The sequence below is a fragment of the Mustela nivalis genome, assembly GCF_964662115.1.
Source record: "Mustela nivalis genome assembly, chromosome: 6".
In the NCBI taxonomy this organism is placed as follows: Eukaryota; Metazoa; Chordata; class Mammalia; order Carnivora; family Mustelidae; genus Mustela; species Mustela nivalis.
In genome coordinates this window covers 142,507,088-142,522,462 of record NC_139025.1, presented here as the reverse complement: position 1 = coordinate 142,522,462, position 15,375 = coordinate 142,507,088, and the positions used below count along the sequence as shown (strand labels likewise).

At 36.2% G+C, this 15,375-nt stretch overlaps 1 long non-coding RNA gene across 1 annotated transcript in view; it reads right to left on the bottom strand.

Moving 5' to 3' along the window:
• Positions 1-15,375, bottom strand: part of LOC309867661 — a 743,341-nt gene that overhangs the window by 123,585 nt on the left and 604,381 nt on the right. The window lies entirely within an intron of this gene.

Here is a 15,375-nt window from a genome sequence, read left to right as displayed (position 1 = left end):
TTACATCACACACAAAAATAGACTCAAAATGGATGAAAGACCTCAATGTGTGAAAGGAATCCATCAAAATCCTTGAGGAGAACACAGGCAGCAACCTCTTCGACCTCAGCCGCAGCAACATCTTCCTAGGAACAACGCCAAAGGCAAGGGAAGCAAGGGCAAAAATGAACTATTGGAATTTCCTCAAGATCAAAAGCTTTTGCACAGCAAAGGAAACAGTTAACAAAATCAAAAGACAACTGACAGAATGGGAGAAGATATTTGCAAATGACATATCAGATAAAGGACTAGTGTCTAGAATCTATAAAGAACTTAGCAAACTCAACACCCAAAGAACAAATAATCCAATCAAGAAATGGGCAGAGGACATGAACAGGCATTTCTGTAAAGAAGACATCCAGATGGCCAACAGACACATGAAAAAGTGCTCCATATCACTCGGCATCAGGGAAATACAAATCAAAACCACAATGAGATATCACCTCACACCAGTCAGAATGGCTAAAATCAACAAGTCAGGAAATGACAGATGCTGGCGAGGATGCGGAGAAAGGGGAACCCTCCTACACTGTTGGTGGGAATGCAAGCTGGTGCAGCCACTCTGGAAAACAGCATGGAGGTTCCTCAAAATGTTGAAAATAGAACTGCTCTATGACCCAGCAATTGCACTATTGGGTATTTACCGTAAAGATACAAATGTAGTGATCCAAAGGGGCTCGTGCACCCAAATGTTTATAGCAGCAATGTCCACAATAGCCAAACTATGGAAGGAACCTAGATGTCCATCAACAGATGAATGGATCAAGAAGATGTGGTATATATACACAATGGAATACTATGCAGCCATCAAAAGAAATGAAATCTTGCCATTTGTGACAACATGGATGCAACTAGTGCGTATCATGCTTAGCGAAATAAGTCAAGCAGAGAAAGACAACTATCATATGATCTCCCTGATATGAGGAAGTGGTGATGCAACATGGGGGCTTAAGTGGGTAGAAGAATAAATGAAACAAGATGGGATTGAGAGGGAGACAAACCATAAATGACTCTTAATCTCACCAAACAAACTGAGGGTTGCTGGGGGGAGGGGGTTTGGGAGAAGGGGGTGGGATTATGGACATTGGGGAGGGTATGTTGTTTGGTGAGTGCTGTGAAGTGTGTAAACCTGGTGATTCACAGACCTGTACCCCTGGGGATAAAAATATATGTTTATAAAAAATAAAAAATTTAAAAAATAAAAAGAAAAGTTGAATTCATGCAGCTGTTTGCATCCAGCTGAGTTCTCTGTTTATTTATTTTTCAGGAAATTATAGAAACTGTTAAAAGAGAGTTCTGCTAAAATGGAAAGTTTTTAGCAGATAATTTGCTTTGGGTATGAGACCTTGTTGGAAAGCTCTCTTGAATCTGAAATTACCTTAACTTGAGCATAGAGCTTAAAGCATGTTAGAAATCCACTAATGAGAAATCTTCCATATCCTTTGCCATCTGTGCTATGCCCACAGATGAGTCTGGAATTTTACCATCAGCCCTTGCAATATGTATTGAGTATAGAACAAATTCCTACCCCTCCCCCACACCTTGTGCTTTGTCATTCTGACTCTTCCACACATTTTATTTTTCTGTCTTTATTCTAAAATGTATTTTATCTTTGTTATTCTTTCTCTCAATTTTATTTTCTTATTTTGTATTTCAATAGACTTCCATTTAAAGTTCTGGAGAGTTTTAAGGAAAATAGTTGTGACAGAAACCTAAGGAAAGAGATTTCCAAATTAAATACCCTCTGTTTTACGGGCAAATGAGACCAAACCAGCAATTCATTTGGAGACCCATATAGTAAGTTGTTCATACTTGACCAGGTGAAAATCTCTAATAGAGAATATCTTAGACTTAATAAAAAAATGAAGATTTTGTTTTTCCTTTAATCTTGATATTATTAAATTCTTTGAATTTGGAGAACAACCAATCATTGTATGTCAGTTTCATGAGACCCAGTTTTTTAAAAGAATTTAAATGTTACAACCACATCAATTGATTTTATTTTTATTTTATTTTTATTATGTTCAGTTAGCCAGCATATAGTACATCATTAGTTTTTTGATGTAGTGTTCAACGATTCATTAGCTGTGTTTAACATCCAGTGCTCATCACAACACATGTCCTCCTTAATACCAATAACCCTCAGTTTGTTTCCTGGAATCCAGAGTCTCTCATGTTTTGTCTCCCTTGCTGATTTCTTCATTCAGTTTCCCATTCAGTATTCCCTCCTTCCCCTGTGGTCCTCTGTGCTATTCCTTATAATCCACCTATGAGTGAAACCATGTGATAACTGTCTTTATCTGCTTGAGTTATTTCACTTAGCATAATTCCCTCCAGTTCCATCCATGTCAGTGCAAATGGTGGGTATTCATCCTTTCTGATGGCTGAGTAATACTCCATTGTATATTTGATTTTTTTAAAAAAAAGATTCTACTTAAATACTTGTCAGAGAGAGAGAGTGAGAGAGAGAGAGCACAAGAGCAGGGGGAGTAAACAGGGGAAACAGCAGGCAGAGGGAGAAGTAGGCTCCCATAAACCCAATTCCGGGCTTGATCACAGGACCCTGGGATCATGAGGAGAGCCAAAGGCAGATGCTTAACTGACTGAGCCACCCAGGTGTCCCTGATGTGATTTTTTTTTCCGATTAAATGGCCTTACTGAATTTCAACAGCTTTACTCTACCTATGTAATGTAATTAATTTTGGAACTAGTGAATTAATAAAAGTAGTTGATAGACAAGTTTATTTTTCTATTTCCCATTTCAGGTTATTCTCTTTTTCACCCTAATCTCTGAAGTGGAGAGTTGATGATAAATTAACAAAAAATAGAAGGATGATTCTATACTTGTTACTCCCCTTTCTCTAGAAAAACATCTTTTAAATCCTATCCATAATACTGACAATAATAATAATAGTAATATGTTGATATCTGGCGTTTATTGTGAATTTATTGCCTGCACTATAACCTCATTTAAACTTGACATTGGAAATGTACTATTACTATACTAATTTAACAAAAAACTCAAAATAAAACATAAAGACCTGGGAATTATTGGCAATACCAAATACTCTTTCTATGAGCAGTCTCTTACCATTTTTCACCCTTCTAATAGCCAATAGACATATCTAACATGGATTATCTGTTCATTTGAAAAGGAAATTTTTGATTTAATACAAAAACAAATTACTGTCTCAAAAACTCTACTTCTCTGAAACTTTTTTTTTCCAATAAATATTTAAGGAAAGGTATTTTATACCATTTTATAAAAATGTAAATTGACTTAGAAAAAATTAATATATTTTTCAAATGCAGGTAATAAGGGAAATGGGAATTAGGTATTCTAGAAGAAGAGAGAAATTGTGTTAGAATATTAAAATTTTAATAATGTTCTGATCCTTGCCACAGATGTAGTACTTATGTTTGAATCTTGGAATAAGCCTGGGGAGTTTTATTTCAAATTGGCAGAGATTTTCTTTTAGCTTGAGCTTTCTTATTTTCTAGACTTCACCTGTTTTGTTTATCTGATTCTGTTTTTATTCTTTGTCTTTTCTTTGATTCTTGCTTTTTCTTTCATTTTCTTAACTCTTTTCTCAGAAGATTTCCTTTCAAAATATAGGCATATTTCTAAGAAAATGTCTTAGGGAATGGGCTCCCCAGAGCTCAGGTCTCAAGAAATGAAAGGGTTCAATATAAATAAAACAAGGAATTGGCTCCAGACCTGGTTGAAAGTCCTGAAAGAGATACTAGATTGTTGGCTTGCTATTTTCTAATTTCTTCATACCAATGAACACTTTATTTGTGTGAAAGTATCGGCAGTCTATGGGAATGTGAGGGTAATTAAGATTTTAAGACAACTGAGTGTTAACATTTACTGTTGGGTTTGAATAGCCCAACTCCAGAAACTTTCCTTAAAATACTTCAGGCCCCCAAATATAGCAGTCTGTCCACGTTATCGAGATATATCATGGAGAAACCTAGACCAGCACATTCATCTTATACAGAAGTGACAGTACATGTCAAGATATTATTGAAGTTCTCCCTGAGCGGAAAAGTTTCAAATAAAATAACACCTAAAACTTTCATGTTATTTGGATGTTTTCCAATAACTACATAACTAATAGGTAACTTCTAATGGATTATTTATTGTAATTTCAGACCTGCAACAAATTTGAAAAATAAAGTGATCAGCCTATTTATACTCATAGTGCTGTGACCACAAAGAGATGCTTCTAACTGTAAAGTTTTCTCAAAGTAGTACAGTTTCAATATTAATGGAAAAGGTGAATTAACTAAGGTAAAGAGGCTTTTTCTGATTTTGGACCGCTGATGTTCATGGCTGAATATGATTTCTTGAGTTATGACAACTGCTGCCACATAAGGAAAGGCCCACAAGGTGGGGATGGTTTCTTGCTCAGACTTCTGACCAATTTTTCCTCACTAATTCAAAATGGCCTCTAACATAGAAAAGCGTTTACATTGGTGCCCCTTTATTATAGGCATTAGGAAAGTTCCAGAACTTGATATATAGGCAAGATTTAATGGAAAATATTTTCTGTTTTTGAAGGTATTGTAGTTGTTGATTACTGAGGACCATCTCCTTGAGAATCTTTGGACTTTGTGATCTAGGGTCAACTTTATTTCTTTTTGTTGTGGCTTATGTTCTTCTTTTTGAAACAGAAATAAAATCTCTGTGTCTGATTTAACTGATGTATTATTTTATTTTTTTTAAATATTTTATTGGCTAGAGCACAAACCTGCAGAGAGAGAGAGAGGGGGGGGGAGAAGCAGACTCCCTGCTGAGCGGGGAGCCTGATGTGATGCTCCATCCCAGGACCCTGGGATTGTGATCTGAGCCAAAGGCAGAAGTTTAACCAGCAGAGCTACCCAGGTACCCTGGGTAACTGTATTTTTGCTTACCACATGAGTCTTGGCCAGACAGTGGTCTTCTACCCACAGATGTATTTGTGTTGTTTTTTTGCGGTTTTCCAGTCTCCTTCAGTGGTTTCTTCAGACCTAAAACATTGTGGCTCTAAAGGCTCTACTACTTACTTCCTTTTTCCACTTCAGAACCTGAGATTTTTACTTTTTGTCCTCTATGTTCTATTCACAAGCTTATGGTATTTGTGACCTCTTATGGAAAGATGAGTTTGTTTGTTTTTTACTGCATTCTACTCTTTCAGGAATGGTAGTAGTGTCTCAAATCTGCCTAAACAATCTGGACTTAAATATTTAGTGAAAAATATTTTGTAAACAATCTTCCAGTAGCTATAACCAAAGCTGCTTGAATTTAAGGAAGTAGATACTATCTCAAAATGGTAAAATATGTTTATATTTGTATCTGTGCCTATACATACAACTGTCAATAAGTATATGTAATAAATATATGCTTATTCATATTTTCTTTAAGCCCGAAAAATTCCAAGATAAAGTTATAAGTCTTTCTGGGCATTAGTATTACCTGGTTGATCTTCTTTGTTTACTTCCATAAATTTTTAGGACCTCTACTTGTCTGGATGCCTCTACTGAGATTGTTTCTCTACTATGGTGAATGTTCTAAGAAGATGTTACTCCACAGAAATAGTTATAGATACCGTTGTTTATCAGTGACAAGATTTATCCAAGTACTTGGCCCTAAATCATTGTTCTGGAGAATATTATGTTCACTCCCTCCCTCTCTGCATCCCTGTTGCCACCTAGAATCTTTCTGATCTAACTATTCCCACATCTTTATCCTTGGATTGTTTATAGCACAATGACAATTGTGTGGTTTTTAATTTGCCAAATACTTATTCAGCCTAAATAAGTAGTCTGGAATGTTGAATAGCCTATTTAAATGCTTCTGCAAATTTGTCTTATTTTTCCTACCTATAGTCAAACATAGATCATGGGAATAACAAATCAGCTTATTTTGTGGGAATTCTCTTTACTGGATTATCAAGAGTATTAGATAAAATGATGCAAGCACTGACACATGTGTAAGTGTTTACAGAAAAATATTGTGTGGTTTTTAAAATATTTGATAAAACATGTTGAAATATAATACACTGGCACAACAGAATGGATTGAAATTTTTTAAAATTGTTACTTAAGATCATTTTGGAATGATAGCTCATTGTGTAAAAGTCTTGTGATTCAAAAATAACAATGACAGAGTATAATTTGAGATATATTAATGACTGAGAATCCTTGCCTTTTGCAAAATGTTAGGTAGGACTAGAAATGTTAAATGGGTTTTGACCGAGTAAGTTAGACTATGAAAAGGAAAGTGATATATACAAACTCAGAAGTGCTATAATTTAAAAAGAATTGGAATAGGCATCTCATAAAATATTTTGCCAGTTCACTCCTTAACGAAGCATAAAAACAACCAAATTCATCGTCTTATTCTAAATATTTTGAGTTCCTCAAGCAAAATGGACACTTCAGTGGCTACTGATGTTATAACATTCTTTTCCTTAAATGGGGGGGGTGTTATCCATTAATTAAACAAGTCATTTTTGAATATTTTATTGAGCACCTATCATGCTGATGAGAGCTCGAATAAGGCTGAGGTTTTTACAGACTAGAAACCTAGATAGTAATAGAGCTTGAAGGAATCTTGGGAGATTGCACTTAAGTAAAACGTTTTTAATAAATGAGAAAATAAAACTAATGTCCGAACATAGATGTGAAAAAGCTTACAAGCTACATCAGTTAAAAAAAAAAGAAGAAGAAGAAGAAGAAAAAGACTTGTTCTTATGAAGAATTATTTAAAAAAGTTAAGCTAGTCTACCACAGTGGTGAAAATAGAAACTTTTTTTTTTCTTAAGACCACACACATATATGCAGTGTCCAGGGGTGGAGGGAGAGGAAGAGTCCAAACCAGTCTCCATACCCAGCATGGATATTATGGGGCTCCACCTCCAACTCTGGGATCATGATCTGAGCCAAAATCAAGAGTCCCATGTAAAACCAACTGAGCCACCCAGTTGCCCCAAAAGTAGGGACTTGTGAATTGAACTGGTCTACTTACTAGCTGTGTGACCTTTGGCGGTATACTTAACTGCCTCAGGGCTTCAGTTTCATTATCTGTAAAGACCCTATCTTGCAGAATTGGTTTGAGAATTAGATATGATCATGTTTTTAGAATGATACATCTTGCCTGTGGTGGGTGCTTAACAAATGGTGTTGTCATTACTACTGAGCTAATGCTGTCTTGGAATGCCATACTAGTATGATAGATACCAGCCGCCATAGGCAATAGGAGTCCAGGGAGGCAGTGTCCAAGAGAACACAATCTTTCCCCTTGTTCTCTCTTCCCTTTTGTTTCTTCCTTCTCACCCCTTTCTTAAATAAAATGACACCATATAATTACTAAAAACACACTTTTGGGGCACCTAGGTGGCTCAGTTGATTGAGTATCTGCCTTCAGCACAGGTCATGATCCCCGGGTCTTGGCATCGAGCCGTGCACAGGGCTTCCTGCTCAGGGAAGGGCGGGGGACCTGCTTCTCCCTCTCGCTCTGCTACTCCCCTTACTTGTGCTCTTGTCAAATAAAATCTTAAAACAGACAAATCCACACTTTCCTTTCATCTTCTATCCCATTAGTGTCCTCTGTATTGTCACCATAAACACATATCCACTAAATGTTTACTACCATAGAGGCACAAACCCTCAGGGTATGGCAACAATTTCTTTATAGATGATAATGGTTTAGCCACATTGGCTTAGTCTTTTTGAACAATAGCATGATGATTCAGATCTTCAGTTACAAGTGGCTGTCACTTCCCTTTCAGATAAGCTTGAGTTTCTCTGATGTTAGTGTTTTTTACAAAAAATCGTTTTGAACTAAGTAGTTGCAAAATTAATCTCCCAGCAAGCTTTATTTTCTGAGGACCAGGGAAAGCCATTGCACTATAGAGATGGAAATAAGATCAGTGCTCAGAAACTCTATCCCTGCTGCAGGGCCAAAAGGTAATGTCGTGCTCATTTTGGATAGTGATGTGGAAATTCTTTTAACACCATTCTTCTCATTGTATTTCATTTTTCTATCTGTAGGACCAATCCCTTGCCACTCTTTTTTCTGGAGGTTTTGATTGCATTGCTATATTATTTTTCAATCTTTTTACATATTTATTGTTCCCTAAACCTAGATGTTGATTTTCTTTCATATTTGATTTAATTTATTCTGTGAGTTTTTGTTCAATTTATAGATTTTGAGATAAATCTCTCTCATTGGTTCTTTACATTATAGACTGCATAAAATTTGATTTATAAAAGTTTACTTTGTTTTTTATATAAAAGCAAATATCACATTTGATTTGGCCTCAGTCTCATGGGGTTATTAAGAAGGGGAAATGTTTTTGATACTAGTAAAATTAGCCCTTTTGATTTTCAGTTGAAGCAAAGAAGAGGGAAATGGACATTTGCCTGAGTTTGATATTTGAGCTCTGATCTTTGATTATTTTAAATGTTTATGTAAATCTGAGTCCTGTCTAAGCAATCTACCATTAGCAGGATTTTAACAAATCAGCAGTCACAGCAGACTGCTGTGACTTGTTTTTAAAATTAAAGCCACTTCTATACTTTCTAAGAATTGTATTTTATAAAGGTAAGAATAGTTGTAATCAAACAATTTCACTTTGGAGTCTATAAGATTTTCATAAATGAATTAGGACCTATTCTTGCACTGGTTCAGGGCACCCATCTTTTGCCTGTGAGGGCCTTCCAAAATAAATGTTGTAAGATATACATAGGTATTAGTTAGCTTCAGACCTAATGCATATTTACAGGAACTGCCCAGAAAACAGCAATTAGTCTTTAAGATATTTGTGGATATATTTTATTATAATTATTCAGTATCATAATTGAGTTTATTTTTCACCTGGATTTTTGCACTGCTTAGCAAAATTCATTTTATCAGTTTCCAAACTTTTTTTGTTAACAATTTCTGTGTTGTCCAGAGAGGCACCCACGCCCCAGTGTTTTATCTGGTTTATTTCTTGAGGTCTCAATTATGCAGAGACTTGCTGCCTTCTTTCTAGACAATTTTTAAAATGTGACTTGCATTATTTTCAAAAGATCTCTGTTTAGTGCAATGGAGTAATAAGTGGTATCAAATGAAGCCTTCTACTGAAACAACTAAAAAAGATGAAACACAAAGAAAAAAAAACCAACCAATATAAAATAATCTGATTGGAGCTATAATTGTTAAAGAAATTGAGTTCATAGGTGTAAAACTCTAGAACAACTCCAATTTATCTGAATTTGGCAACATTGTTTGCAAACCCAGCCAGAAGCTATGCTTCTGACTTGTCCAGCCTCCTCAGGATTCTCTGGGATGGGGCAGTTGTGGGGCAGAGTGCCAGGGCTTAGCTTTTTATTTCATGAGTTAGTGGATTAGATCATTAAATCCTGAATTGATCATTCAGTAAAAATACCCAAAACTGGACAAAACAGTGAAAACAAACAAAAAACAACCAAAACATTACAGGTGATGATCTCTAATGAACATAGCTGAAAAATACTCAATAAGATAATAGCAAATCAAAGCCAGCAATTAAAAAATTATATGCCACAACTAATGCAAAGCTAGTTCAATAGTTTAAAAAAAAAATCAGTCCTTGTGATCCATCACATCAATAGCCTAGAGTCGAGCGCCTGGGTGGCTCAGTGGGTTAGGCCACTGCCTTCGGCTAAGGTCATGGTCTCAGGGTCCTGGGATCGAGTCCCACGTCGGGCTCTCTGCTCGGCGGGGAGCCTGCTTCCCTCTCTCTCTCTCTGCCTGCCTCTCTGCCTACTTGTGATCTCTGTCAAATAAACAAATAAAATCTAAAAAAAATAGGCTAGAGTCATATGATTGTATCAATATAAGAAAAACTTTTGATAAAATTCCTCACTCATTGATGATTGAATCTCTCCACAAACCTAGGAATAGAAAAAAAAAACTAAATTTGATGAAATCATCTTTAAAACACCTGCAGCTAACATACCTAATGGTGAAAAACTGAATGATACACCCCTAAAATCTGGAACGAGGCAAAATTTCTACCCTTACTACTCTGATTCAACATAGTATTGGATATTCTAGCCAGCACAATAAAGCAAGAAAAGGAAATTAGACCCACAAATTGGAAAGTTAGAAACAATGCTATCTCTATGAGCAGATGACATGTCTATGTAGAAAATTGTGAGAAACTTAGTCCTCCAAATCTCATAGAACTATGTGAGTTCAACAAATGCTAGGATACAAGATCAATTAAAAAAAAATAAACTGCATTTCTATATATTAGCAATAAGCATATGAAAATGGAATTTAAAATACCATTTATAATTAAATGGTGAAATATTTGATATAAATATGATAAACCAGGTACAGGAATTATATGCCAAAAACTATAAAATGTTTATGGAAAAAAAATTTTTAAAGAACTAAATAAATGGAGACACATACAGTGGTTGTAGATTGGAAGAATGAACATAGTAAATATGTCAGTTCTCCCCAAGTTAGTTGATCTACAAGTTTCATGCAACTTTTATTAAATTTCTAGTGGATTTTTGTAGATACTGGCAAGCTTATTCTAAAATTTCTTTGGAAAGGCAACAGGTGTTATAATAGCTAAACAATTTTGGAAAAGTGGTAGAAATTACTATGTCTACCAAAGGAAACAGTAATCAAAACAGGAAGTTCTGAAAGTCTATTTTATATCATGGTAACTCTAGTTAATACTGTGTTGTATACATACTATATTGAAATTTGCTAAGTAGATCTTAAAGGTATGTGTGTGTATGTATGTGTGTTTTGTGAGAACGTACGTGAGGTGACAGATATCTGATAATTTGCTTGTGGCAATCATTTTGCAAAGTATATGAAATGACTGTTATATACTTAAAATATATGCAATTTATCAAAATAAAAATTAAGAAATGTAAACCTTAAAAGACTATAGAACTTGTTGAGTGGAAGACCAACCAATCAAAGGAATAGAATAGAGAACCCAGAAATAAACCCACAAAAGTATAGAACAATAAATTGAACTTCATCAAAGACCAATTTTTGTCCTCTAAAATACCTTAAGATAAAAAGACAAAACACAAACTTAGAAGAAATATCTGGCAAAGAAATTATGTCTACAATACAGAAAAAGGGGGCACCTGGGCATCTGCCTTTGGCTCAGGTCATGATCTCAGGGTCCTGGGATCAAGACCCACATCAGGCTCCTTGCTGAGCAGGGAACCTGCTTCTCCCTCTTCCTGCTCTGCATGCTGCTGCTCCCCCTGCTTGTGCTCTCTCTCTGACAAATACAATACATAAAAAAATGGCAAAACCATAAACAACAAAACTGGAAAATGGGAAACATTAGGAAAGTACAGGTTATCAAAGACCAATGGATAACAAGCACATGAAAATATATTCAGGATCATTAGTCTTTAAGAAATGCAAATGAAAACCACAACGAGATATCACTATGTGGCTATTAGGACAGCTAAAATTAAGACAATCCAAATGCTGGGATGTAAGAAACTGGATCTTTTGTATCTTGCTAGTGGTAATGTAAAGTGGGATAGTCTCTCTGGAAAATATCTTAGTAATTTCTTTAAAAACTGAATATACTCTTCTCATAGAACCTAGTAATCATAACCTTGGACATTTATCCCAGAGAGATGAAAAATTACATCCAGATGAAAACCTGTACTTGAATGTTTATAGTAACTGTGTTTGTAATGATCGCAAAATGGAAACATCCTTATTGTCCTTCAATGGGTGAAGAGTTAAAAAAGCATTACTCAGCACTGAAAAGGAATACAATATTGAAACATATACCAAATTGGGTAGATAACAAGGGTATTATGCTTTGGGGAAAGAGCCAGTATCAAAAAGTTACCTACTACAAAGTAATAAACATCAAATTGTAAAGGAATGAAGGAAGTGTGGTAGGTTAGTATGACTTTGAGAATCTGACCAATAAGAAGAAAAATACCAATTTGAATGATTTCTTGAATTTGCCATCTTTCTATTTACACCATTGTTATAACTAATAAGAGAATCAATATATTGTACACATGGATACAATTATTTTTAAGATGTGTCTTTTTTTCTTTAAGTAAGCCTGAAATATATGACTGAACTAACATCCTTCATAGTTAAAATGGTTTGTGAGTCACAAATTCTATGCCATAGTGAAGAAACCAGTCTGCAATTTTGTTTACAATATTCTCTCTTATTTAGAAGATTCAGTAAAATGGGAGAGATTTTATTTATTATTCTAGGATCAGGAAGAAAGGGAAAAGAAAAAAATAAAGATCTGTTAAAAGCCTGGGAGTAGTTTCTTCTATTATTCTCTATCACAGCACCCATGTATTTTCTTATAATATCATTCCTATTCTGCAATTTTTATTTTACATCTGTTTGCTTACTTATTTGCTTACTTATATTCTGTTTGCCTGCTGGTCCATCAGAATGCAAATTCCATGAACACTCAATGTAATGCCCTTACATTATCCCTGCGTAGATGCGGGAAAATAATTTTCCTTTTACCCTCCTAGGTTATTGGCTGGGACCCTCCTGTAATAAAAAGACAATTTTTGTTTGTTTTTTCCCTTGTTCGTCTAAAAATGTATGTCCTGTATACATGGGAGAGACCCAGGAAAACTGATTAACTCCCCAAAATGGCCCAAGTTAGCACCTTAAATACTATCTTCAGCTACAGACAAAAAAAGATGTTGGTGGAGGGTGAGAACGCCAGTTATGAGAGGTTACTGAGAAAAGCACACTAAATAAGGGTAATGTTATGAAGATTTAAGTCTTTGATTTCTCCACTGAGGAGTTTCTAGAGACAGAACCCTCCCCATCTTGAAAAAGAGATGCCCTTACAAGGGGAAATTTCCCTTATAAATCCAAAGATCTCTTACAAAAGGGTAACTTCTACTTGGTTTTCAAAGCTTCTCTTGTGTCTGCTGTTTCTTAAATAAAATAAAATAATCCTTATGCCCAAAAGATCGATTTTTGGGGTGAAAAATTCTGTTCCCCTTCACCTGCTCCACATCAGACTCTATGTATCAGTGCATATTATGTATGCAGAAATGAATGCATAAAATATTTGATACTATGCTTTAAAAATCTAGCTTAAGTGAAAAAAATTTACTGACATTTATAAGGGAAGAAGTTATTTAGGTAATACTGAGTATCTGTACGTACCAGGCATTACCCTAATTGTTTATAATACTTATCATTGGGGGAAAATTGCAATCCACCTGAATTTGTTGGCCCTTATGGAGCTTACATTCCACTCTAGTGAGCTTACATTCCATATCCATGGATATGGAACAAGGTATTTGTACAAGATCACGCTTTGTGTACACAAAAGAAAGATGTTTACTCTCATCTGTGTTTTTCTCTTAAGATCCTTGGTGAGTGAGTAGGGGAGATTTTCTTTTTTATATCATTAGCCCATCCGTGCTCATTTCTTCCCATATCCTGTTGAATTTTAATAAACCTGCATTCTTGCAGATAGAGGACTCTCAACTAAAGAGAATGCAAAATATACTACCTTCCCACCAATTTCTATTTAGGTAGAAAGGAAATACCAATGCAAAGTCTGTGTCTTTAAAAACCAAACCAAACCAAAAGCACAAAACCACTCACCCAAAAAGAGGCAGTGAGAGTTGTGTGAGAGCTGGCTAACCTTATACTAGTTTTTATGCTAAAATGTTGGTGCTATATTTTTTTAATGTTTCTATGTAATTAGACTGTTTTGTCATATTAAACGTTTTTCTTTTTTCTTTCTTTTTTTCTTTTATTTTTGAGAGAGAGAGAGAGAGAATGCATAAGTGGTGAGGTGGGATGGAAAAGAGGGAGAAGAAGAGAAAGAATCATAAACAGACTCCATGCCCTGTTCAGAGCCTGATGTGAGGCTCAGTTTCACAACCCTGAGATCATGACCTGAGCTGAAATCAACAGCTGGACACTTAACCTACTGAACCCCCAAAGTGCCCCTGTCATAGTAAACTGTTTAGTGCTCATGGTATTCAAAATTATTTATCTTTCCCTGAGTCCTTGGAAATCATTTGGTTGAAATGTTTGAAACCCACACTTGTTGGATAAATTACGACTCATGTATTCAGTGGAATACGATTCAGCAATGAAAAAGGTTTAATTTAAATGACTTATGCAGAGGACTACGTGGATGGGTTTCAAAGGCATTGTGTTGAGTGAAATATGTCAGATGTCAGGTTTGCATACAGTATGAATCCATGTGCAGGATATTCTGGAAAAGGTGAAACTACATGGGAAAGACAGGCTGAACCCCAGTGGGCTTGAATGAATGAGTGCTATCAGGGAACAGAACTGTTCTGTCCTGATTGTTGTCATGGTCCCACAAATCTATACGTGGCTTAAAAATTGTAATGCTGTACACAACAATTTTTGTGTGTTAACTTTTCAAAAGTCAAATAAAAAACAGAGTGCTTGATTATGCTTGTTGAGAACATCAACAATATATCCTCGTGATTGTGGGATACCAGGGATTCCTATGAGGAGCCATGGGGCCTCCATTCTAAGTGGGGAGGATGTGTGATGCTTCAGGACATCCTGGGATCAGGGCCCATTGCTGCCTGGTTGTAGCATTTCATGATGTCACTGCCTGCAGAGGGGGTGAACTAGAGGACCCCAGCTTGTATGTAACCCCTCACATCCCCCCATCTCCTGGGGGCTGCTGCTTGGGAACCCAGATTCTCTTGCTGCCTGAAGCTCTACTTGAGAGAGACACACACATACACAAGCCGTGTGTGTGTGTGTGTGTGTGTGTGTTCATGTCTTGGAAGGTAGCCTACCCTCCAGGCAGGATCTCTGACTTGTGATTGGCTGTCCCTGATGAGCATTGTGGATGGGAAGGCCCAGTGAGTGACCATAGTGCTCCTGGTCCTCAGAGTGTCTACCCTCAGAGGTTCATGGTCATCAAAGCTGTCTTTGCAGGTTGACTGCCTGCCTCAGTTTTCTTGAAACTTTGGAGTTACCCAGCCTTGTTTGGAGGGAGAAATCCCATGTTTCTCACACAAGAAATCAGCCCTGGCTAAGACACCAGCCCAGCAGGAACATATCCAAAATGCGGGAAGACCGTTAACTCATGTCCCTTACACTGCCTTTCTGTGCAGACAGCTGTCCTTATCTCCAGCCCAGAACACCTCAAGGGGTCCGAGAGCTCTCCTGGACCCTGAATCTGCATCTAAAACCTGCACAGTGGATATGTTTACTGTATCCCACACTAACTACCCTGTGGGATCATTTCATAGGTATCTTCAGTTAGGAAACCCACACCCCTCCCATTCTGAGCTTTCGTTCATAATTCCATTTTTTAC